This window comes from Pygocentrus nattereri, chromosome 8, assembly GCF_015220715.1.
Source record: "Pygocentrus nattereri isolate fPygNat1 chromosome 8, fPygNat1.pri, whole genome shotgun sequence".
NCBI lineage: Eukaryota > Metazoa > Chordata > Actinopteri > Characiformes > Serrasalmidae > Pygocentrus > Pygocentrus nattereri.
In genome coordinates this window covers 505,768-530,000 of record NC_051218.1, presented here as the reverse complement: position 1 = coordinate 530,000, position 24,233 = coordinate 505,768, and the positions used below count along the sequence as shown (strand labels likewise).

The 24,233-nt window shown below is 42.2% G+C and overlaps 1 protein-coding gene across 2 annotated transcripts in view; it reads left to right on the top strand.

Annotated features, from left to right (window-relative positions):
• The first annotated feature begins 8 nt into the window (after positions 1 to 8).
• Positions 9 to 24,233, top strand: part of LOC108442730 (solute carrier family 45 member 3) — a 40,731-nt gene continuing 16,506 nt past the window's right edge. The window contains exon 1 of one of the 2 annotated variants that reach the window (XM_017722911.2): positions 9 to 130. The gene's annotated coding sequence lies outside the window, so the exon portion shown is untranslated. Of the gene's footprint in view, positions 131 to 14,380; positions 14,484 to 24,233 lie in introns of those variants that run through there. The other variant, XM_017722910.2, reaches the window with a different exon arrangement.

Below are 24,233 nucleotides of genomic sequence, written 5' to 3'. Positions count from 1 at the left end.
GAGAGCAGTACTGACAGGGCTACCGCGACCCGCCATTGCTCGTTATTTATGTGGAGCTGAGCGTCTCCGCTTTCCTGGTTCCCGGACTCGGCGCTGCTTCGACCGCCGGCCGCCTGCGGACCGGGACCGTGTAAGTAACTGAAACTTGTTCCTAAAGCCGCTGTGAACTGAACTTCCGCTGCTCGGCTCACGGCTCCCGCGCAGCGCCTGCCGTGCTGGAACTCCTAAAGCCAGTTCCCCGCCGACCTCCGCTCGCTGACGCGCTCTCCCCACAGGAATCTTACTAATGTGGGCTATGCAAGAAAGCAGAGTGCTTCTGGACCCGACTCCTGAAACCGGACCGCCAGGAGATAAACTTCTGTTTGAGTCGCTTTCCCCCGCTCTGCGCCGAGGTTGGCACCAGTTGCTGTGCTGGTCACTGATTAGCGGTTATTGAGGGTCTTATTCCGCCGGAGTCTTTATCTCTGAACGTTTGTCGCTGCTGGCTAGACCCCCACTGTGCTGACACACGGGCGGGGGTGGGGGGCCGAGGTATTTTCAGTCCTTCTAGAGATTTGTTCAGTGTTTCTACCTCCTGTATTGTAGCCAGTCTTGCTCACGGTCTTCCATGGAATCTGGATGGAGACGCGTCTACAATAATAACAACACAAGTTAGATGAAAACGTCATTTTGGCGTCTACAGGTTTTCATATAATCACCTGTTTGGACTAATGAAGCAACTCCAACGCGTTTTTATTTATATATTTGGTCACATTTCCATCCTCCAGGGCAGTCGTTATGAGTCACTAGTCAGTCTTTATGGGGAAGTCTAGACATGCATGCATTAATAGCCTCTTAGAAATGATTATCCACTGGAACTTGAGCTGCTTTATAAAAAGGAGCCTTGTATAAATATTGGGGGGTTGAGTTTAGAGATGGATGCATTCTGTTGGGATGCTTTCACTGAAGCAGTGTTTGGACAGGACTTTTATCACACACCTTAATAATAACTCGGTGTGCATTGTAGTCCATGTAGTTACTGGATTATAAGCTTTAGGATGTGAAAAGGCTTTGGGTTTTAAGGGGTTAATTGATGCAGTTTCAACACAGATACTTCTCATTGTTTGACACGGTGCTTAAGAGTTTGAAATCCTTGCTTGCAAATGGAGAAATACAATAATCTTTATCCCGGCAGAGGCGTCCGGCGTGTGCAGTGGATGGGTTAATACCTGTGCTTGGTTTTCTTGGAAATCAGAGGCCATGAGGGCTTCACTCCAGGGCTCATCTGCTCCATCCTTGAGAAATACACTTCACCCCGTTTGGCCTGAGCAGGCCAGCTGCACCCGGCTTCCCTAATGCTGCACATCAGAGGATCAGGACACGCAGCCCACAGGGCAGTCAAGCCAAGCTGGGCAACTCAGGCTTCTTGTCTCTCCTTAATCACACGTGTCACACTCTATATTAGTGCTCTCCATATATTCAACCATAAAATGATGTAACAGAGAAGAAACTCATCACTTTTATCTGAGACCAGAGAACGAGGCTTTACTTACTTTACTAAAAGCAGTTTTCTCAAATGACTCATCAGCCGTCTTTATGAACGTCTAGTGCAGTGGACAGCCAGTGGAACCTGCCATGGCCTAAACTGAATGAGCCTAAATTGCATTAATGGCCAAGATGAGGAGAATATTTAGGTGGCTGCTCTACAGCTTTGGGTGTAAGGGGTTGAAATGTACATTGAACTTCTTCGCATCCCTTTTCTTCACAGCTGCTCTCTTCTGTCTCTTTCCTTTTTGTCTGATCCGTCCGTAGTGAAGGGCCTAGGAAAGTGTCTGGACTATCAAGTTGGCTGTAAATCTCAAGATCACTTGTAGTCCACAAGAACGGCCTGCTGTAACACATTTAGCTGTCATTCAGCCTGCGCTGCTCGTCAGTCCACCATTGTGGGTAAAGTCCGTGTCCACTCAACAGACGAGAAACGTCCAGTTTCTGGAATTTGCCTAACTGAGTGACTATAACTCACAACAGGAACTCCTCTGCTCTCTTTATCTTCCTTACTGGAACTTTCAGTGTGTCTGGGAAACACAAAGACATTCCATAACCCTCCCGTGGCCTCAAGGTCAGGGTCCATGCAGCGTCTCTGTAACGGCAGGCCGGAGCCAGCTGGCCGCAGGTAAACGAGGTTCCCCTGGAATGGGGAGACGGCCAGCCAGCTTTGGAATGTCACCTTCACGTCCTGCAGTGTCTCGGGTTGTTTCTTCCAAGTTAACGCGGTGCTTCTTAAGGATGTGATTAATACGGCTGTCACGATCATGACATTTCAGTTGGTGATTGATTGTAATATAAATAATTGTGATTAATGTCTTTTTCACTGTATGCAGCTATTAAGATTAAGACCAGGCTAAAATGGCCTAATTGGCCACTTTAATTACATCAACTTCCATAACAAGCCAAGAATGTGTCCTCCTTCTTCTGTAAATTCTCTCAGCGTACATGTTAAAGATGTTAGCATTAGGTGCATAGCTGACAGATAGCCAAACAGAACTTGTGTGCCCTCTAAACGTGTTAGAACTCCTAGTTAGAGCATTTTTTGTGTTTATAAATCCTGTGAACTGCATTTATTGCTTTTTTTATTTACATTTATTTGCTACAACCCAATGTACTAATTCTTATTTAGCTTGGTGCAGAATAAATAGCATAAATTTGCAATAATCTCAACTAACTGGGATGATTTCAGATAATTGCAATTAGGTAATTATGTAATAAATATGACAGGCCTCGTCGTTAATACACTGGCAGTCATATACAGTACTGTGCAGAAGTCAGAGACCACCCTTCACTTATTTAATTTCCAGTCAGAACAGCCATCACATTCAAAACAATTCAGATTCCGATATTTCTGAGAAGAGCAGATCTAAAATACCAAGAGTTTTCAAATCTGGAATTTCAAATAATGGTTTAACGAAATGGAGAAAATAGGCCTCATAACAACTGTTCAAAACCTGATATACCACCAAAACTGCCGCAGCAGATAAACAGCCCTGAAAGCTTTGATCTCTGAGAGAGAGGAGAACATCAAGCTGCTTCAGATCTGAAAACATCCACAGGAGTTTCTGTCCATCCCTCCACTGTGAGAAGACCACTCATTGCTGTGGGTCTGAAAGGACGTGTAGCTGTTCAAGAAGAACCTCACTGAGAAAAGGAGCTGAAACAAAGAAGCTGAATAACGGACTGACCACCAACATCAGAATGTGTCACTGAATGCGTTTGGGATTACTTGGATTGTAAGAAGCAAAAAAAAAAAAAGACTGAGCTTTGGAAAAATTCGCCTTCAGGTTTGTGCAGACTGGACGCAGTGAACACTGACTGGCTTCTGTGTGATTTTCTAACGTTTTAAATTACGGCCATTTTGACTGGAAATGACTGGGTGGTCTCTTACTTTTGCACAGTACTGTATGCAGTAGTGAGAGACTTCTGTTGCTTTCCCACGTCATGTGTCGCTACTGTCGGAAGAAAACCTCATATCTCCATTTTTGTAGTTTTTTTAGTTTTTGACATCATTGTGTATTACTGTGAATTTCCCTGCAGTGGGACTAATAAAGGATGATCTTATCTTATCTTATCTTATCTTATCTTAATTTAGTGAAGAGTGGACTGAAGAATCGGCCCAAAATGACGCGGAAAAAATTCTGGTTCCATTGATTTACATTTGATGTAAAGCAGGTTTCTTCCTCCTCCTGCGAAGTTACTGTTTTGGAGATACGAGGTTTTCGTCCAACAACAGCAAATATGCAACCTAGTCACTGAAGTAGTCACAGCTCCCATGTGGATTAGATTGTTTAGACCACACCAATTTAAACGTATTTCTTGCCACTGAAAGTGGGTTTTAGTCGTGGATTAGGCCTAATCCATGTTCACGAAACCTTTCTTTTATGCAGATTAGGCTTAATGGATTATGCAGGATTTTCAACAGAGAATAACCATTAACGAAGCGAGCCCACGACTTGTCATGTAACCAGCCTATAGAATAAGCGAAGGCCTTGAGTGGACTGACCGCTGTTTGCATGCCATTCAAAAGTAGCTGAAAAGCCTCTTCTGACTCACCTCGCATGAGAAAGCGGAAAAGATTAGGAACACTTATGGAACATTCGGGCACACTGCAGTACTTTTGAATGATGTTTCCACCCACCCAGTCCTAGACAGGCTCCATGGCAGGATGACAATGGTTATGATAGCCGCCAAAGGCAAGCGTGTGAGTGGGAATCCTGGCAGCCAGTCTGTTCCACAGCGACTGGACCAACTGTTTATTTCCTGCCTCTACCTACGTAGCGCTTACAGCACTTTCTCAGTGCCATGCTGGAGTCAGGAAACATGTAGCAGCCGGTTTCAGTTGCTGTTTATCAATGTTGCGCCGCCGTGTTATTTACCTGGTGTTTGCATAGAAAGTATGTGGAAATGTCTGTAATTATATCCGCCAGTGACAACATACATTAATTACTTTCTACTCAGCACCTTTTCAAGCTTACACAGTGCTTGACAGCCCAGCAATTATTAGTGAGAAGTGTACATAAACAAACGCGAGTACTGTTACTCGCAAAACATGAAATTAATGAATTTGGAAACATTCAGGAACAGAATTCTTCATCCCGATGGATTAGGTGGATAGGTTTAAGACCATATTGGAATCGGGATCGGTAGGTGCAGTGCCGTGAAAAAGGATTCCCTCTGTTTTTGCATATTTATCACGCCAAGCAGTTTCGTATCCTCATAGATTTGCAACACCATATGAAAAATAATTGCTCCTACCCTTAACCCTCTTGCGTCAGGGCGACAGACCCATTTTTCTCACTTCACAGTAGCATTATACGTATTTAAAGACAATGACAAGGTTAACAATGAAGGGAAGAGGTTGAGTAAAGCAGATTTGGTCATAATGTTTCTTTGGGCACTTTTAGATTTTTTACAATTTTATAATTCCTTTTATTTATTTTTTGATATGAGAATTTGCAGAAATATAATCTAGATAGATTTCTAATTCCTTATATTCTTTTATAAATGCACCTGCAGATATGTACATAATAAATATTGGGAAAATCGGCATCAGCCCACGTAAATAGTTTTCTGCTGTGGGCAAAACTATAAAGACCATATCACTGTTGTTATCCCCATTTTTGTCGATTTTCAGTTTTTGGCACAATTTGAAAATGCCTGATACTCATTACATTATATGTAAATTTCATGATGATTGGACCAAAAGAAATGACCCAAAACGACTTGGAAAGACGTCCGGTTCCATTGACTTACATTAAAAGTACAGTATGTTTTTTCCTTCTCCTGTAAAGTTACCGTTCGGGAGATACGAGGTTCTGTTTAATATAACGAGTATAAAGAGAGCAAGCAGTCTTTAAAAACCCGTTATTATAAAAGTTTCTGAACCTAATGAGTCACCAATACTCGGCCTGTAAGTAGGTGGACTGCGTGTCTTCATTCTCTATTCTTATGACTCTTTAAAGCCAGTCACTCCCATCTTGTGCATAATTGAATTTGGGAACATGACTCAGTTCTGGCCACTTTCTTTGTGTGTTTTCATGTACGCCCTGCTGTGGGCAGCAGCAAATGCCACGACGCAAAGCCAGCGTCTTGGCAAGAAATGCCTCCATGTGAAGAGACTGCTCAAAATTACAGCCGTTGCCGTCGTGGCGTATGGAGCGGGTAAAGGCAGGGATAAACCAGACTGGGCTCGAGTCATTTTCCCAGGGTGATAAGGCCAGATGGTTTAAAACTCACACAAAGAGAAGCTACATTGCCTAAAGGATGGGAGAAAAGCCTTCTAAGTAAACACTGACGCTTCGCTGAATAAACACTTTCTGTATGTGCCAGGAAGCTCAGTCTGAGCTTAAGAAGAAAAAGGGCATGGGATGGAATAAAAGTTTATGATTGACTGTCCTTTCAAGCATCGCGCTGTCTGCATAGCAGTGAGAAATATGAGGGGGAGTGTGGGATTCACTTTCATGTTGCAGGCTGAAAGGGATGGAAGTGCATTATTTGAGGGCAATGGAAGACCTTTGATATCCGAGAAGCACAGAAGCCAGTGAAAGGATCAAGTCTGTGATTTAAGGCAGTGCGACTGAGTGCTGTGATGGCTGTTTCAGCTCCGCTATTGTTCTGTCAGAAATGTTTCATGTACTCAGTGGAGGGGGCTCAGTCGAGGCTGTTGATTCAGTGAACTTGAAAGTTTGCTGTAACCCTTTGAAGACACCTGCTGTATTTGGAAAGTCACATGTTCTGTTTGTGATGTAACGATAGCTTTTGATATTTTTCCTTCTAGAACGTTCAGAATTAATGAATCCCATGCAAATAAACGCCACATTTGTGGGGCCGCGACCTTCGAATTACGAGGTCATTAATGCAAAACTATTAAAACATTAAAAGAAGTAGTATTACTGAGTATGGAGACAAGAACACGCTAAAATACGGTACCTGCGCGCCACTGCCTGTCGCCTTGCGAAGCAGGAAATAATCATTTAAACGTCAGAGGAACTGGGAAAGGTTTTGAAGAAGGTTTTTTCAGACCACATCATATGTCTTCTCATATCAACGTCACATGCACAGGCTCATAAAAGGCTTGAGGTCTCAAATGCCAAATCAACTCTACGCTGATGAAGATATCATGACAGTAGAAAATTCACTCTCATCCTTGTGTTTCACCAAGAGTTCTCTTCGAATACTCTTTCAATGTGCTCACAAAAGTCAGCTTCATTCCCCAGGGGAAGGGGTCCGGGAGGTCTCGAAATCCTCAGATCCTACACAGTGTTGCTTTAAAGCATATGGGTCAGGCTCCAGTCCTCGCAGGCCAAAACACTGCAGACTTCAGCACACTGCCTCATTACACACACCTGATTCAGCTCCTCAGCTAATCTGCTTTCATGGTAAACGCTAATCTGTGCAGCACTTTGGCCCGGAAGGTCCCCGTGGCATGCCTGCTTTAGTGCCAAAATAGGAATGGAATGCATTGCTGTGCATTGAACTGACATTATAACTCTACTAAATGCTCCATGCAAACAAGCAAGCTTTGCCAAACGTGGTGGTTAACATGCTTTAGCCTAGAGTTTGGGTAACTGGTACTGTTAATACGCCTGGTTTAATAGTAGACTTCATGCACGTCATTTCACTGCGACGTCATTTCAACGCTCGCAAGTGTAAGACTGCAAGTAGCATGGATGTAGTAATATTCTTACTATGACTCCTTAACGAAGAGATAATTCCAAAGATCCAATGACATCTTTGGAATTATGACTCCGAAGACTCATAATGATGACTTCAGCAGTCTATAGGTGGCAAAGCAAATGTGTACTCAAAGCGTGATCAAAGCCCTTCCTGGATCGGGGCCTTGCTGTGGTCTAGGGGACTTCAGAGCTAAGCCGTTGGGAGCAATATGTTCCCGGTAGGGTCTCCCAAGTCTGGAGCGAAGACCCAGACTAACTCAATCCAAAAACCCTCCATGACAAAAGGACACAGAAAACCATGTACCCTGCGCAGGAGAGGGTTACCAGGACCAACCCCTGGAGCCCGATCTGTGGGTAGTGTTCCTCTGCGAGTGCCTGGTGGCCGGGCAGCCCATGTAACCCAGCCGGGCTTAGCCCAAAAAGGCAACGTGGGGGAGATGGTGATGAGGCCCTTGGTGGCACGGACCCCTGCAGCAGAAACTGACATTGTGTAAGATTTTTTTAAAAATCAAAGAAGTAGCATTACTGAGTCGGTAGGAAAGAAGTACACTGAAATATAGTGTGTGTGTGTGAAGCTGCAGGTCACCCAGTAAAGCCTGAAATAATAATTTGAAAGGTAGAAGTGTTGGATTGGATTTTCTGGGAGTTTTTTTAGATGATTTCATATGTCTTTACATATTATTGTTGCACCCACAGCTTCAAAAAGAAGGTCTGGCTTGATGTTTAGGTCTCAAATGCAAAACCAACATTGTACTGATGAGGATATGATGACAGTAGTAGATAAGTCACTCACATCTTTGGAAGACACGTCCTTCAACAAGTTTTGACCAAGTGCTCTGTTAACACACTTGCATTACTCATCTGATTCATCCACTTGGGGAAGGGAGCAGCTACCCACAGCTAGTGTTTTGTGCAGTAATCTCATACTTTGACGATTTGTACGTGGTGTGTATCTTATAGTATTTGTGTTTACTGTACAACTGACTTACAGCACCAACTTCTTCTTAGCCACTAACATTGTGCACAGCACACATTCACGCAGCAGTCTAGGTCAAGGTCTGTGTTGTGCATACGTAGGATGGGGCAGCGAAAGCTCCTGACTGATTGTTTTTGCCCCATGTTTCCAAATTGCCCCTCTGATGTGATGGAATTTTCCATTTGGGAATGGCTGGGTGGCTGCTTAGGTTCTTCTGGCAGGACTTAATTGCACCACTCAAATACTGCCCAGGTCAAGCTCATGCGCACATACCTAACACCGTCCAGGATTAAACCCGGTTTTCCGTTGAGCTCTGCTGATAAAGGGCGGTTCTTTGCATGAACTTTTCTGCTAGAGAGGGAGGCGCGCTCTGCACTTCTGGACTATCTGTCAGCTGCATCAGTGTAGGCGTTCTGATATAGGATGTGGGATCAGACCCCAGCCTTCGTCGAAGTATGAAAGAAAAACATTTGACAGTGTCCTGCTTTTCAAAGTCTCCTTGGTAACCGTGGGCTCAGCACCTGAATTCTTCATATTGGCCATCTGGTGAGCAGTTTGAGTGTCAGTGTCTACTTCTGCCAGACTGCCCCTCTGGTTAATGCTTAGCAGAGGTGGATCATGACTTGTTATGTTTACACAGGCAAATGTACTCGAGTAACATTTGGATGGGTTTGTTCTTTCTGGGATTTTAATGATAATACATTTACTTCTATATCTGTGATGCGATAAATCTGATCTTCTATCTCTGTTCCTTTTTAATCATTAACATTTAGTCACTTACTCCTTTTTTTGTGTTTAATTTCCTTTTGGTTTGTTGGTAGCAGCCTTGGCACTGCTTGGCAGTTGGCCATAGCTCTTTAATATTTTATTTTAGAATAAAAGGTCCAAACCTCAGTTACTGTGCTGGAACACAGCAGTGCTGCTGGATGTACTAAGAAGCTCCAGTGTAGTTTTACTCAGTACTCAGTCCTCAGTAGGTTCTTCCACTGAAGCTACTTTTCCGTAGATGTTGCTGCACTTCTACTGGCATGTGGGTTTCCTCTGCGCACCCCTGAGCTTTTTATGAAACATTCATGTGTTTTTTGTCTCAGAAGGATCATGCGTGAAAATTATGCGTAACTTATGGTTTGACAAATGTGAGTTTGACATGAATGTGTGTGTACATCAACGCAAGCTTCCAAGGCAAGGCAAGTTTATTTATGTAGCACCTTTCGTGCACCGCTGTCATTCAGAGTGATTTACAGTTAAAAAGTGATGGAGAATAGAAATCAAAAGCATGATTAAAGCAAAAGATTTAAAAGAGTAAATTATTTGATTAAAACTCAAATTAAAAGTTAAATTAGGATATAAAAAAGTACAGTTACAGAGGAGAAGAGCTAGAAACACTGACGTTATGTACTAGTTCTTTAGATTCTACGGTACTGCTACGGTCTTTGCCATTCCCAAATAAATTAAACTCTGTTTTGTCTTTATTGAACTACAGGAAGTTTTATTCCGTCCGGTTAGTGAAAAGCTCCAGTGACGTTCCATCTGAAGTCCAAACCTTTGATAGTGGTACAGTGAGACTGTTATGGTCCATAAACATGAAACTCCTATGAGTAGAGATGAGTTAAATCCATCAATCACCAAAACAGGAAGTGAAAATAACAGAGAATTCCAAATCCAGTTCATTAAAATAAAAAAATGATTTAAACTATTTTGTCTTTTTTTCTCTCAAACACTGCACAGACAGATATCAGGGCTGTTGTTCTGCAAGAGGCTGCAGGATGAGTTATTAATTAGTTTATTTATTTATTTGTAGGATAAGTTGGTGACTGCTATGAAAAGGTTCTGGAGGACCTGGCAGACCAGACATTATGGAGAGAATGCACTGGGCTAATTTTGAGCCTTGTATCTACAGTGGTCCCAAAAACTGTTTGGTAATTGTTGCCATACTTATGCATATACCTTATACCTTCATTGTGTTAGGAAGCAGTTTTCCCAACCAAGTTTCTTTTCGATAAGGTTCTCTGTCAAAGGCCGGCTGGAGTTTCAGACTCTTCTAGAGTCCAAAACCGTCTTTGTACGCTTAAGCTTCTTCTCTAGGCTTTTCCATAGGGTCAGCCGTCTGTTTGAAGCTGTGTTGAAATTCTTCTTCAAATGCTATTCTGTTGAATGTTTTGTGAAGTTACATTAATAGCCTTATCAGAGTTGTGACTATCTTATCTGAATACGTTTTGGGCTTGTTTTTGGACAATGACCATTGCTGGAAACATTTATATGCAAATCACTTAAAGAAGGACGGGGCTTAAAAGCCAGCTTTTGTCCTCAAGGCTAATATAATTTTGTGAGCTCAGACTGTGCCTTACTTGTGTGAAGGAAGACTGAAGACTCTGGGAACTTGGACTGGAGTTCTGTGCAGCTTCTGCCTTTTGCTAGAAGGCCAGACCCCCTCATAGCTGTAGTAAGATGGACGCAGGAATGAGGGACAGAGTGGCGATGGGGTGGTCGTGGGGATTGCAAACCCTTTGTCATGGGAACAGAATGTGAGGATGTGAATTTATAGGGGGTTAGATGGGAAGAAGGAGGGGTTTTAGGCATGCCCCGCCCCCCGAACTTCAGTTATAACATAACTACATTTGTGATTTGTAAATGACTCACGTCTACACTTGTTCTTCTGAATTATTTGTATGGCGATGTTGAGAACTTAAGAACATATTCCGTATGAAATTGAGGTTTGCTTGTATGCAAAAAAGCGAAAATGGGTTAACACACCCTCCACAGAGAGCACGCCCCAGCACATTTTAATGCACGGTGACTGTTTATCTGCTGAATTTAACATAATGGGGAAAATAAAACATAAAATCAAGCTTATGCAAAAGTTCTGGCACATTATATATTATATTATATATATATCTTTATTACAGTTTGATGCCTGTAGAGAACTTATTTCCACTTAGAAAACCAGCAAAAGATATAATTTTACCAAACTTTCGCACACGGCTGTACATTTCACATACGAGGTTAGTCGTGCCACTTGACTCTTCCAGTTGTCAGTTGGTGCTTATTCCGTGTTCTTTGAATTTGGCCATGTATTTTGTGTTATTTTGTGCTTTTAGAGTTATATTAATATTATAGTAGAACAGTGGCCTATTTAGTGTCGCACCAGCTGTGAGTGAGGTGTTAATCACCCTGGCTCAGGGCAGTAGGGGCAGCTGCTCCAGCCGGACTCCAGCCTCTGTCTCCAGACAGATGTGCAGCTTGTGATACCCGATGCTCTGGTCTCACTTTACACCCACAGCTGGACACTGCGTTTGCCTTAAGTAAAGTCTAGTCCTATAACAGGCATTGCTGCCCTGATGTTTATGTTAATTATAGTAAACGTCCGAATTGACCCTGCAGTTAAAACCAGGAGCACTGTCATTATGGTCCTCGCCGTTTGGGCTGGGTGGACCTCACTGACTGAGATGTCATATGGTTAGTGTCTTCTTGGTGGGATGGGAGTTTCAACATGATCTTTTTTGTTTACCTTGGAGCAGACTTTAGTGTAGATAATTAACCATATTGTTGCTGCCATAAAAACACTGCAGAGGCTGCTTATTGTTTATTGTGCTGAATCTAATCAACGGAGATTAGAGAATCTGGCCTTAAACTTACACATGTGATATAACTTTGTGGGACATATTTAATTAGAATTACGTTTGTCAGGGAAGTAATAATAAAATTCCTGGATGTCAGTTTTAACCCTCTATTGCACGATGTTGCCACAGGGCAACAAGCCTGTTTTTCTCATATTTAACAACAGTGATGGGGTTAACAACAGTGACAAAGTTTGAGTAAGCCAGTAAAAGCATGTACTTGGTCATACTCTCTCGTAGTGGACACTTTTAAACCTCTTTTAACATCCAGTATTATTTATTTTTGTTATGAGAATTACAGAAATAGGTTTGTTGCCTAGCAGCAACGTTATCCAACAGTGGAATGGATTTAGCGAATCACAAGCCAGGCTTCACCACTTCAGAGAACATGGCTGTTATGTTATTTCTTCCCTTTGTCGCACAGTGTTGCCTCAGGGCAACGTAAACCAAAAGGACCGCTGCACACATTAGTATTTAAAAAACGAATTCCTCTCATAATGCATGCAGTGGAGAGTTAATTAATGTTGGTTACATTTCAGTGCGGTCATTACCACTGGTCACCAACAATATGGTTCCTTTGTGGTACTGCCAGCATTATTATGCTGAGCTGCTGTTGCAGCTTTGCATTGATACAGTGCTTCTATAAGGTGAGCGAGTTTGCACTGCTCCATGCTGTGTCTTTATTTAGATCTTAATCAGAAAGGGATTTTTTTCCATTTTCATTTCCTCTTGCACAGCATATGCTTAACCTTTATAGTTTTCTGCTCGAGTTTGGATCCACTGAACTGAATGGGAGCAACTGCCAAAAGCGAAAAATCACAATAATCCATCCGACACAACAGATTGAATGTTTATGGACACAGATGGCGTTTTTATAAAGGTGGAAAGTGCCAGCATGTTTCAATCAGTACACTGAAAACAAACTTCTGAAATGAGAACTTTCAGTTCATTACCGTCTCGGCTCAGCAGGTCTGTGTGTAAAAACAGGTGGTGCTGGGAGTTCACCTGAGCAGAGCGTGGTCAGTGTGATGGGAAAGGTCAGCGCAGCCAGCAGCCGTGTCCTTGCTAACCTGGCTTTGGGCTGCAGAAACAGGAGATGTTTTTAAAAGTGAGGCGTGCTCTGATGAGGGCCTCAGTCTGCTGGGTCAGCCCAGCCTCATCTCTGTTCTCTTATCAAATTAGAGGAGGGGAGGGGGAGGAGGGGCTTTGGGCTGCGAGCAGAGATGGCCCTGTGTGTGTGTGTGTGTGTGTGTGTGTGTGTGTGTACGGTATATGGGTGTAAATGTGACCCTACCATGATTCCATCTGATTTCTGTTTGTTTAGGAAACCAGTTTTGGTAACGGTGTTTTTTCCACTTATTTTCCGCTGCCTGGATTATATTATATCTAATCTCTGTAGAAATATATTTAAAAAGAATAAGTTTTTAATGTTTTGCATGGACTTTTGCGCAGTACGGTACTGTATTGACAATGATCATAATTGATAATTGTATAAGGGACATACCAGAATTCAATAGGCAGAGTAGGATCAGGGAAGGGGAGAGAGGGAGAGAGAGAGGGAAGGACATAATGATAAGAAACCAAGAGAAAGAAAGACAGAGGGAGAGAGAGAGAGAGAGAGAGAGAGAGAGAGAGAGAGAGAGAGAAGGAAGATGAAAGAGAGAGAGAGAAAGAGGGAGAGGGAAGATGAGAGAGAGAGAAAGAAGGAGGGAAGATGAGTGAGAGAAAGAGAGAGAGAGAGAGAGAGGGGGAATGAGAGAGAGAGAGGGGGGAAGATGAGAGAGAGAGAGAGAAAGAAGGAGGGAAGATGAGCGAGAGAGAGACAGAGAGAGAGGGGGGAGGGAGGGAAAATGTGAGAGAGAGGGGGGGGGATAAGAGAAAGAAGGAGGGAAGATGAGAGAGAGAGAAAGAGGGAAGGAAGATGAGAGAGAGAGAGACAGAGAGAGAGACAGAGAGAGGGGGAGGGAAGATGACAGAGAGAGAGAGAGAGAGAGAGAGAGAGAGAGAGAGAGAGGGAGAAAGAAGGAGGGAAGATGAGAGAGAGGGAGGGAAGATGAGAGAGAGAGAGAGAAAGAAGGAGGGAAGATGAGAGAGTGAGAGAGAGAGAGAGAGAAAGAAGGAGGGAAGATGAGAGAGTGAGAGAGAGAGAGAGAGAGAGAGAGAGAGAGAAAGAAGGAGGGTAGATGAGAGAGAGGGAGGGAAGATGAGAGAGAGAGAGAGAGAGAGAGAAAGAAGGAGGGAAGATGAGAGTGAGAGAGAGAGAGAGAGAGAAAGAAGGAGGGAAGATGAGAAAGAGGGAGAGAGAGACACAGAGAGAGAGAGAGAGAGAGGGGGAGGGAAGATGAGAGAGAGGGAGGGAAGATGAGAGAGAGAGAGAGAGAGGGAGGGAAGATGAGAGAGAGAGAGAGAAAGAAGGAGGGAAGATGAGAAAGAGGGAGAGAGAGACAGAGAGAGAGAGAAAGAAGGAGGGAAGATGAGAGAGAGGGAGAGAGAGACACAGAGAGAGAGAGGGGGAGGGAAGATGAGAGAGAGTTTAAGGGGTGGCTGGTGAGGAGGGGATAATCAGTGAGGATGGACAGAGCTGAAGAGCAGGTTGTCACAGTTAGAGAAGCGCTGTCGGAGGGAGAGGAGGTTCTGAGGATTTGATCACTGCAGGGGAATAAAACGGTTTTTGAAGTTAAACTGGTGAGTTTTTCTCTTTGATGCTGCTTTACTTCATTTTCTCCTCGTCTTGTCGTCTTGAAGTTGTGAGTGTTTTGAATATTAAAGAGTAATAAAGTTTTAATGTGCCTGCTTTGAGCAGATCGGCAGTGTCTCATGAATGATAAAGTTCCGTGTCGGTTATCCTTCATAGAGCTGTGTGTGTCATGAAGGAGCAACAGCGCTTCGCTTTTCCCAGTTATCAGTTAAACATTAGCCTCAGAGCTGACCACTCACTGCCCGGGACGCACCGATCGGACACGCTGGGAAACAAACGATCCACAGTCCGCAGTTGTGTTCACACTGTAACAGCACTTCATCCACCAGCCTGTTGTGTCGTAGGTGTTTATTTAGGTCTGTAACGTCACATGTTTTCATGTTTAATTCAGTTATTACTTCTGATTGTGTTTTATCAGTAAACATGTCTTGATTGTACAGACATCTGATTGTATACGACACAGATCGGTGGCTCAAAAATGACATAAAAAGTAGGTAAAATTGGAAAACAGAGCAAATACAATATAAACAATACAGAAACTTTAATCACATAAAACCTTGAAAAACATTTCATTTTATTTCCCCCTCCCAAAACTGAAAAGACAGCATGTCATAAAAGCATAATTAAGATATGCGCAAAAGCTTGAGTGTCTGACGTTAACTATTAATTAAACTCCCGTCACCAAAGTTACTGTTTAAATCTCCACATTCACCAAAGGTGATGAGAGACCCTCAGAGACCCTCAGAGAAGGCTGTATTGGTGATGGAGGGAGCAATATGTTGTTATTGTACATTATGTTACCGCAGACCACGGCACACTTTTCCGAGCATACTGTGGATATCGTCAGTACTTAAACTGACCAGCTGCATTATTCATTAAAATGGAGCATAATCCGTGTGAAACTGAATAAAAATCATTATAATCATAATTAGAGTGTTTTGAAATGTTTTATTTTCAGATTTACATTTATTTTTCAGATTTTTCTACTGTTTCTACTGAAACTGTCGCACCGTTACAGTCTTAGTTTTTGATTTTAGTCGGAGTAATAGTAGTAATTTTAGTAACGCTTTTTTTGGAGCGGTCCTTTGAAGATGATTAATAAACTCTTCACAGATTATCAATAACACATCAACAACATATCAGTGAAGTAGCAGTAGTGAATCACCTGAATACTGTTGATACATTAAGTAGATGTAATGTGGTACTTAGATTAAGCAAAACCTAAACTTACCCAATGTTCATATATATATATGTTCATATATGTATCATAACCTTAACCTCAACCCAAAACCTCATCCTAACCCTCACGCTGGCCCTAACCCCATCCCTAACCTTAACCTCAACCCTAAACATAATCCTACTGAAATGACCACAGAGCACCACAGGAGGTCATTCTTACCTGTGGCCATCAAACTCTATAACTCCTCCCTCAGTGTGTGGATCATCTGCGCAGAACTCAATACCAAACTGTTCATATGTGTAATAATAATAACTGTGTGCAGAAACTCAGAGGGACAGTAATGTGAACTGTCTTATACTAGATGTTTAATATTTATTATCACAGCCACTTTACTGTATTCATAAGATCTTAAATCTCATGTACAATATTACAAATTTCTCTTTATCTTTCTTTTAAATGATTAAAGTGTTTATTCTTTTACATAAATGGTTGCAAGTGTAACAAATACAATTTCCCTCTGGGATCAATAAAGGATTCTTAACCTTAATCTTAATCCAAAACCTAATCAGAACTCTCACCATAGCTTTATTCCTAACCCTAACCTTAACCTCAACCCTAAACATAATCCTAATCCTCACTCTGGCCCTAATCCTAACTCTAACCTTAACCTCAACCCTAAACATAATCCTAATCCTCACTCTGGCCCTAATCCTAACTCTAACCTTAACCTCAACCCTAAACATAATCCTAATCCTCACTCTGGCCCTAATCCTAACTCTAACCTTAACCTCAACCCTAAACATAATCCTAATCCTCACTCTGGCCCTAATCCTAACCCTAACCTCACCCATATCCAGTGAAGCTCCAGGTACAGGATGGTGTCAGTGTGGTTGGATGGTGAGATGGTCAGTATTGACCCTGTTAGATGTTCAGTTGCTCTCAGGAACCTGGACTCTCCAAATAAAGTGAAAAACAACCGAATTCAGCAGATTAAACGCGTTTTATTTACAGTTAATTAAAAGTCTCGTGATCATCTCCTGGATGTTTTCCCTGCTGCTGCGTCTCGGGAGTGTTGATGAAATGTTACTGAGAATCTGTTGAGTGTTTATTTCATCTAAACAGGGCCACTCAAAATAAAGCACCAGCGTGACTCCTATCTCTACGTACGCAGAAGACGTGTCCTGTCAGAGTAGCGTGAGAAAGGAGTGGTTATTTCTGAGCATTTGCCTCAGATAAATTAAAGCTCTGTAAAATCAAGACATCCATAACACATAAAATATTAAAACCTAATCAAATCATGGCAAAACTAAATAACCATTTCTTTGGAAACGGAAGAGAAGCTTTTCAATCCATCCCAAATGCATTGTAGTCTAAAGCGTCTGAGAGGTGGAGCCCTCCCCCAAAGGCCAGCAGCAGTAGCATTTCTCTCTCTTTTGACCTGATAAGTGTCTTCCCGTATCATGTTTCCGTAGTAGAACCGAGGGCTCGTCTCCTGGGGTGTCTGCGAAGCCTCAGGCTGAACAGTCCTGGCAGATCGAGTTCCTGCGCCTGAATCTGATAGCAGAGGGACGGTGTGGGAAAGGAACGTCCTTTTTTAAAGCCAGAGTAGGAAGTAAAGACGAGGAAGGCCACTTGTACATTCTATCAAAAAAATGTTGACCACGCATGGGGTCAGGTGTTAATTGGAGCCTTAGAAGATGAGGTCATCTACTGGTCCACACATGCTTGGTGTACAAATGTTTCCTGCTTGAAATGGCAAAAATCTGGGTTCCTCTATTGTTACAAGACTGGCATCATCATAATAACAGAACTCTTTTTAGCGCCATATAGAATCAAAATATCAGTTCTAAAGCAGTTCTGGTTCTAAAATCTGGTTCTGTATTAATGCACTCTGTGTTCCTTGTGTGGGCTGTGGAACATAGTCGGAGCAAAAACCTCATATCGCCAAAACGACAACAGTGAGGAAAACAGATACTGTAATAATGTAAGTCAGTGGAACCTTCATTTTTCCCAGGTCATTTTGGGTGGTTGTTTTTGGTTTTGGCCCGTTCATCATGAAAACGACACACAGCGTAAAGTAAAAGAGTTTATCGGTGTTTATGACCTGTTACTGGGCCTAAATGACAGTAAATAAATAAATAAATAAATGCCTTGACACGGGTTTAGCTTTGGCTCAGCAGCAGCTCCTGAAAGCTGTTGCCGTTCATCACGTCTTTCTGCAACAACCATGTGTGATTTCCTCACACCGCCTTGCATCACACTTTCTGTCAGAGAACATGACAAATATTCGTCGGTCTTATCGCTGGACGATGTTTGCTTTTGATATGGTCCGTGCGTCTTCTTGAAAAGTCCTGAGCGCCACTATTTTAGCTGCACTTCTCTGCTAGTTTATGTAGTTTCCCGCTGCTCCTCATCTCATGTTTACAGTTCAGAAATGTTCCTCAACAGTCCAGCTTTTCAAATAGGAACGGATGGTTATTGAAATGAAATAAAACAAAATTATTAATGCTTTTGACTGACAGAATTATTTAGATGGACATTTCTTGGCTTAATTATTTACATAATTCATCAGAATATTTTAAAAACCCTATCTTTCACAGATATTGGGAGAATGTAAGTATAACTGTAATAACATTACTCTTAACACACAAGAGCAAACTGCCAGAGTGCTGCCTGTGCTTGAGGTGAGGTCTGTCACGAGTGGCACTGAGAGCTGAGGTCAGAGGTGACGCTAACAGACATTACGAGAAGATTGAGTGCTGGGTCAGGCTGTAGTCGTGTGACCTTGCTTAGGAAAGGACCTACACTAGAGCTCTTCTCCAGAATCCATCAGGAGACTGCAACGTGAGTTGTCTTGGAGATTGCAGCTGTGGACAGGTTGTTAACTAGCCTTTATGTCTGAGCGGTAGCATTGCCTGGACATGCTGCTCCATTGCCTCATTCTGGTAAGGGTGGAATATCTTTCAAATGCAAATCATTTTTTGTCTTGCTCCTAAAAAAGAGACAAATGTATGGCTTGAATGTGTTTCTAAGAAAAAAAACTTTGCTTTATAAGTCTTAGCAGAACACAGAAGTATTTAGAAAAGCGATTTTTTTGAAGAAGCATCCATTGAGAGGCTTTTAAAGAAACCAAAGGGGTTATTCTTTGATAGTCTTGCTCCAAAGAATCCTTTTTGGCACGAAGAAATGTTATTAAATGCTGTCGTCAAGTCTTTTTTTCTAATAAATAACCAGATCCAGACATTCTTGTGGTACACAGGATAGCTTAGATCATCTAAAGTAGGAATTCGGTCGTCTCATGAATTCCTCTTGAGCCACCGCTGTCACATGGAGCTGCTTTGGATGTTCTTGGATGTTTCTTGTGGTTCTGATGCCATTTTAGAGCTGTTCTGTGATTTACTTCTCCAGCCTACACTCTCCAGACGTTTTAACGTTGTTTCTACATGCCCCCAACTTTAATAATACCTTAATTGAAAGGGCTTGATTCTTCAGTATATCAGATTACTAACAGAGACTCAACGTACACAAAGCCTGTTTTGTGTGATGATAATGCCCTTCAGAGCCATTAAAGCTTATCTGGGGGTGGTGGTGCAGGGTGTTGAATAGGGCTGGATATGCAGCATTGAGGGGTGGGGGAGAGCATTGGTGTCAAAAGAACCGCCCCCCCCCCCCCCCCCCACACTTCCCTTCCCCCTGCTCAGATGATTCAACAGCCACACCAGACCAATCCTTTGCAAAACCAAATGGAAGGCAAGAACTTTCTAAACTTGCAGAGGATATTGAACATGTTGATCATTAGACCTGCCTGGAATATGCTATGGGGCCTACAGCGGTCAATGTTCTGGAGGAATGTGGGTTTGCCCAGTGCTTGCATCCAAAGCTTTGTCTCCTAGGTACTATGAATTATTCCGCTGTAAAGCTACGCGCCAGGCACGCCAGTTTTAGAGACGGCACGTGGGCTTTACATGACGTATTATTCAGGGTCGGCCAGACATGCTGATAAATTCCACACAGTGTTTCCCCACCATCATCCAACACCCATCTCCCCACCCCAACTGTGATTCAACACTTTGTATGCCTTAGGGGAGAAAAACGTCTTGGACATGTGCCACTGAATTATGCCTGATTGGAAGGGATTCCCCTTCCACGAAAGCAAGAGGCAGTGGAGGAACTCGGTGTTTGAAGTATCTAAACTAAGTGTTCAGTTCCAGTGCTTGGACCCCTTTGCATTGCATGAACTTTTTTGTTTTCCTCGGACGTTTCCTGGGAACTTGAAATTGCTGGGAAGTCAGTTGAATCAGGTGTGGTAAAGCCTTAAAATGCAGGAATTCTATCCAGAGAATAATCTTGACTGACCTCATTTTTCTCTGGGGTTCATATATGAGTCGGTTTATTTTACCAAAAACAACCGTGGTTCATTTTTACATGACGTTTTCAAGCTCTTTTGTCCCTTAGAATGCAACAGGCTGCTTTTGTTACTGTGCTGTTAAATTTAAATATGTATATGATCTCCATTTTGATTGGCCGCCCATACTGTGCCTCATTCAAAATGTCCCGGCTTATATTTTATGCTTTATGTCAAATTCAGCAAACAAACAGTAATTGTGCAGAAGTGCTTTCTCTGTAGACGATGTGTTAACTTCTTTTACACTTCAACAAAATGTGTCATTTGAGCTTGGGTGCCCAAACTTATGACTGTTTTCCTTGATATGTGCCCTTTAAGACCTTTTAATTATTCACTAGCTATTAGGGTTGTTATCTTGCACGTATGTTAAGGTTTGATACTTTTTGATTGTGAAGTCAGGATTTAAGTTTCAATATTTTCTGTATTACAAGTATCTTGATTCTGCACAGCTCCAGTTATAACGCTACAGTGGTTGCGTTGGCTTAGGAAAATTTTATTCCAAAGCAGACGATTGCAGCATGACATAATTTGTGTGCAAATTTGTGGTCTTATAAAAGAGTGCAACTGAGCTATAAAAGATATGTGCAGTATCTGCTGCTGATGGATTGGTGCAAGTGCACTACATACACACGTTCTGTACTATATCTCTAATCATTACTGCACAATATCTACAGTTTCTGTGTGATATCCAGTCATTACCTGCTCAGAAATGTGCAATATCCACACAGCTGCGTGTGTAAACTGTAAATTTGTACAGTTTCTTAATTCTATTTTTATTTTTTATATTTTTCTGCTAACAGACGCCTTGTTTATTTATTTATTTCCATAGTTTATCTTATATTTTGTATTTTGTATGATGCACATCTTTGTCTAATTACTGCTCTTTACCTGCTTACTGTCTATTCGGCTGTAACAATGCAAATTTCCCCCAGTGGGATAATAAAAGTCTCTCTTATCTTATCTTATCTTATCTTATCTTATCTTATCTTATCTTATCTTATATAAAATTGAAACTACCTACCTACTTTTGAGTATTGAGGATATCTGGAAGAGACTGAGGGCCATATCTGCTATACAGTTTTAAATTTCCTTACATTCATTTATTCCATTTTTTAATAATATATATTGAAATTATTGCACTCTTTGTAATTACTATGAATGATCAAATGGTGGGATGCGATATTATTTACTATCACCCACCCTGAATTCTTCAGTAATATGAATTCAGCTATTCACCAGCTTCTCGTTTGAATTTTCCTGTTCCACCTTAAATCAAACAAACTACAGGTAATTTTTATGCTTGTTATGAAGGAAAGGACCATAATACATTGAAACGACATTAAAGATGATACAGTGATTATCGTAATTTTTCACAGAGAAAATTCTGATATTTGTGGGTTTCTTTGGTCTCTTGTGCCGCCATGTTGCCGTTTCTTCTTTTTTTCCTCATAACATGTTTGGAAAACTCTGTTTGGAGTGTTCCTCTGAAAAATGTAGCCCTAACACGTCACCATTCCCTTCTACCTCAACAAAAAATGGGACACCCTACCCCATGCGTAGACGCACAAACCCGAGGGGTAAGGGCTAAGTGGTAGGGCGTGGGCTGAAATGGGACTGGGCCTTGTGGTGTAAGTGGCATTTGGAAGCAAAGTGGAGTCTTTTTAGCCAAAAGGACAGCGACTGGATACGGTGTGCAGCAGCTGCTCGACAGAAGTCCTGATCATCATGTTGTTTGTTCTGAGTTCCCCTTTGACTGTGATTGATCCACATGTCCCATGGTTGGGTGCAGCACTGCATGGAGTGGTGCATCTAGAGGTGCTACGTGGCAAAACGTATGCCAGGTTCTCTTTACATTTACTTACAACAGCGTGTTCAGTGGTAGTTCAGCTTTATTCAGCAGTGTACTGCCCTCTTGGTGAGAGCGAGGTCCACATACAGGCTCTTAGAGGTTAACGGGTCCTGCTGCAGATGGCATGAAGACCCTAGAGAGGAAGATGGTCTCAGATCCAGTATATGTGTAAAATCATTACCATCAAAGTTCAGGGAAATAACCAGTTGCTTGCCTCTCAGAAAGCAGGTCAGTGGGACTGACCTTGGAACAGAGCATGTGGTGAAGAGGATGTTATGAGCGGCGGGTTGTCTGGGTGTTGGGCAGCAGTGTGGTGACTAGGCAAAGTGGGACTGGGCTGGATCCCCTGATGAGGTCTTTTCAGGGTTGTAGGAGTGGGATTTGGGTGTGGAACAGCAGTGTTGTCCCAAAGAGGCGAGCTCCTTGTCTGAGGAGCTGTAAAAAGGGGCTTCTGCTTTGTGCAGTGGGTATTGTGCTTTTTTAAATGCTTCAGTAGAGGAGATCATTAACATTAGCTTCATTATTTACTACCAGACATGGTCCTATAAGTAAGAATGTACTGCCAGTCTTGTCGGTGTGGACTGTACAGCAGTAATGTGACTTACAGTAATATTTTCATGTTTCCACTTTCTTTGTATTAGAGCATTCAGCATTATGCAAGTGCAATACTTGAAACAAAAGTTGCTGCTATAGTGTTACAGTCTAATGCGTTAGCTCCAAGCTACCACATCAGCCACTAGACATGAAACAACGTGATGCAAAAAAGTCAGAGAAGATCCTTATTCATAAATTCTTTGGTCAGGTGATTCAGTTTTCAGCAGAAAATTACCCAGAAGCCTCGACAGCTAGTTTAATATCACTCTTTCTCATTCTTTTCAGGACACTTGCTTTCAGTTTTTTGAAGAAATCTGCACGGGTATGTTTTCACACCTCCAAAGTTCAGTCTTAACACTTGTTTGCACTTTCTGCACCTCATGATCCGAGTACTCTCAAACACGTTCAGTGATGTTGAAGTCTGGACTCTGGGGTGGTCAGTCTTGTTCTCAGAACCCCAGCAGCTTCTTTTTTTCTGTCTCCATTTCTCAGTGAGTTTGTTTATATGCACTCAATGATCTGATCATAATCAGATTTCTGCTGTTATCTGATTATTCAGGTGGTCCTGTAAACAGCACTCGCTGATTTCTTAGATCAGAGCAAGGTCTAGAAATCAGAGTAAGAAATCTGCTAAAGAGGCTGGAGGTTTGCTCGGTAACCAGATTTCTCAGTGCAGGTAAACTCTGACTCTGATTTCTTTCGTCAGTCTGCGCATGTGAGAAACAAACGGCGGTGCCAGAAATAACCGAACGGCGCTGTGAGACGCAGGAAAACACTTTCGGAGTGATGATGAAACCAAATATATTCTTGACAAAATCAAGGGTTTTAAATATTCTTCATTTTCTAGATGATGTATGTTCATATTTTCAGGTAAAGTGTTTTTAAAGAAGTTTGAAGTTTGAGTTTTATGTTTACATCAGGTCTTCATCAGTGAGTCTGTTGGCTGGTTTCAAGGCAGAATTCTAATTACTGGCCCAGAGTTTTCACGGTTTCTGATTAGTCAAGTGCACATAAGCTTGTTGATCGGATTACTGACAAAATCTCATTTTCTGTAGTTATTCGACTTTTTTAGTGCATGTAAACACACTCTGTGAGGGCTTCTTAACATCTACACATCCTTTCAGACCCACAGCGCTGAGTGGTCTTCTCACTGTGGAAGGATGGACAGAAACACCTGTGGATGTTTTCAGATCTGAAGCAGCTTGATGTTCTCCTCTCTCTCAGAGATCAAAGCTTTCAGTGCTGTTTATCTGATGGGGGGAGTTTTGGTGGTCTCTCAGGTCTTGCAAGGTTCTTAGGAGTCCCATTTCTCAGCATCTTTCAATAATTTTTTTGAGCTCTAGTTTTGGAAACGTCTGTTTTTTCACTTATTTTCTTTGACTTTGCCCTTCGTTGTGCTAGTGGATTAACTTATGCATAATCTCCTCAGAAAAATGACCTACCTGATGGCCATTTTAAGTGCTAATTAAATAAATGAAGGGTAAATTTGATGCAGAACAAACTGCTGTAATGCTACATTCCTAGTTTTAGTGTCAACGTCTCATAGAAAACTGAGTCGTAGGAGCAGCTGGTTGAATTGTGACAGTCTTCACACTTAACCCATGAAGTTCTCAGGTACAGCAGTGAATTCACTGACATCACTCCTCTCCAGGCCTGCAATTGGGTGAAGTCTAGGAGACTTCTTAACGAAGATCACGCACGTTCTGTCT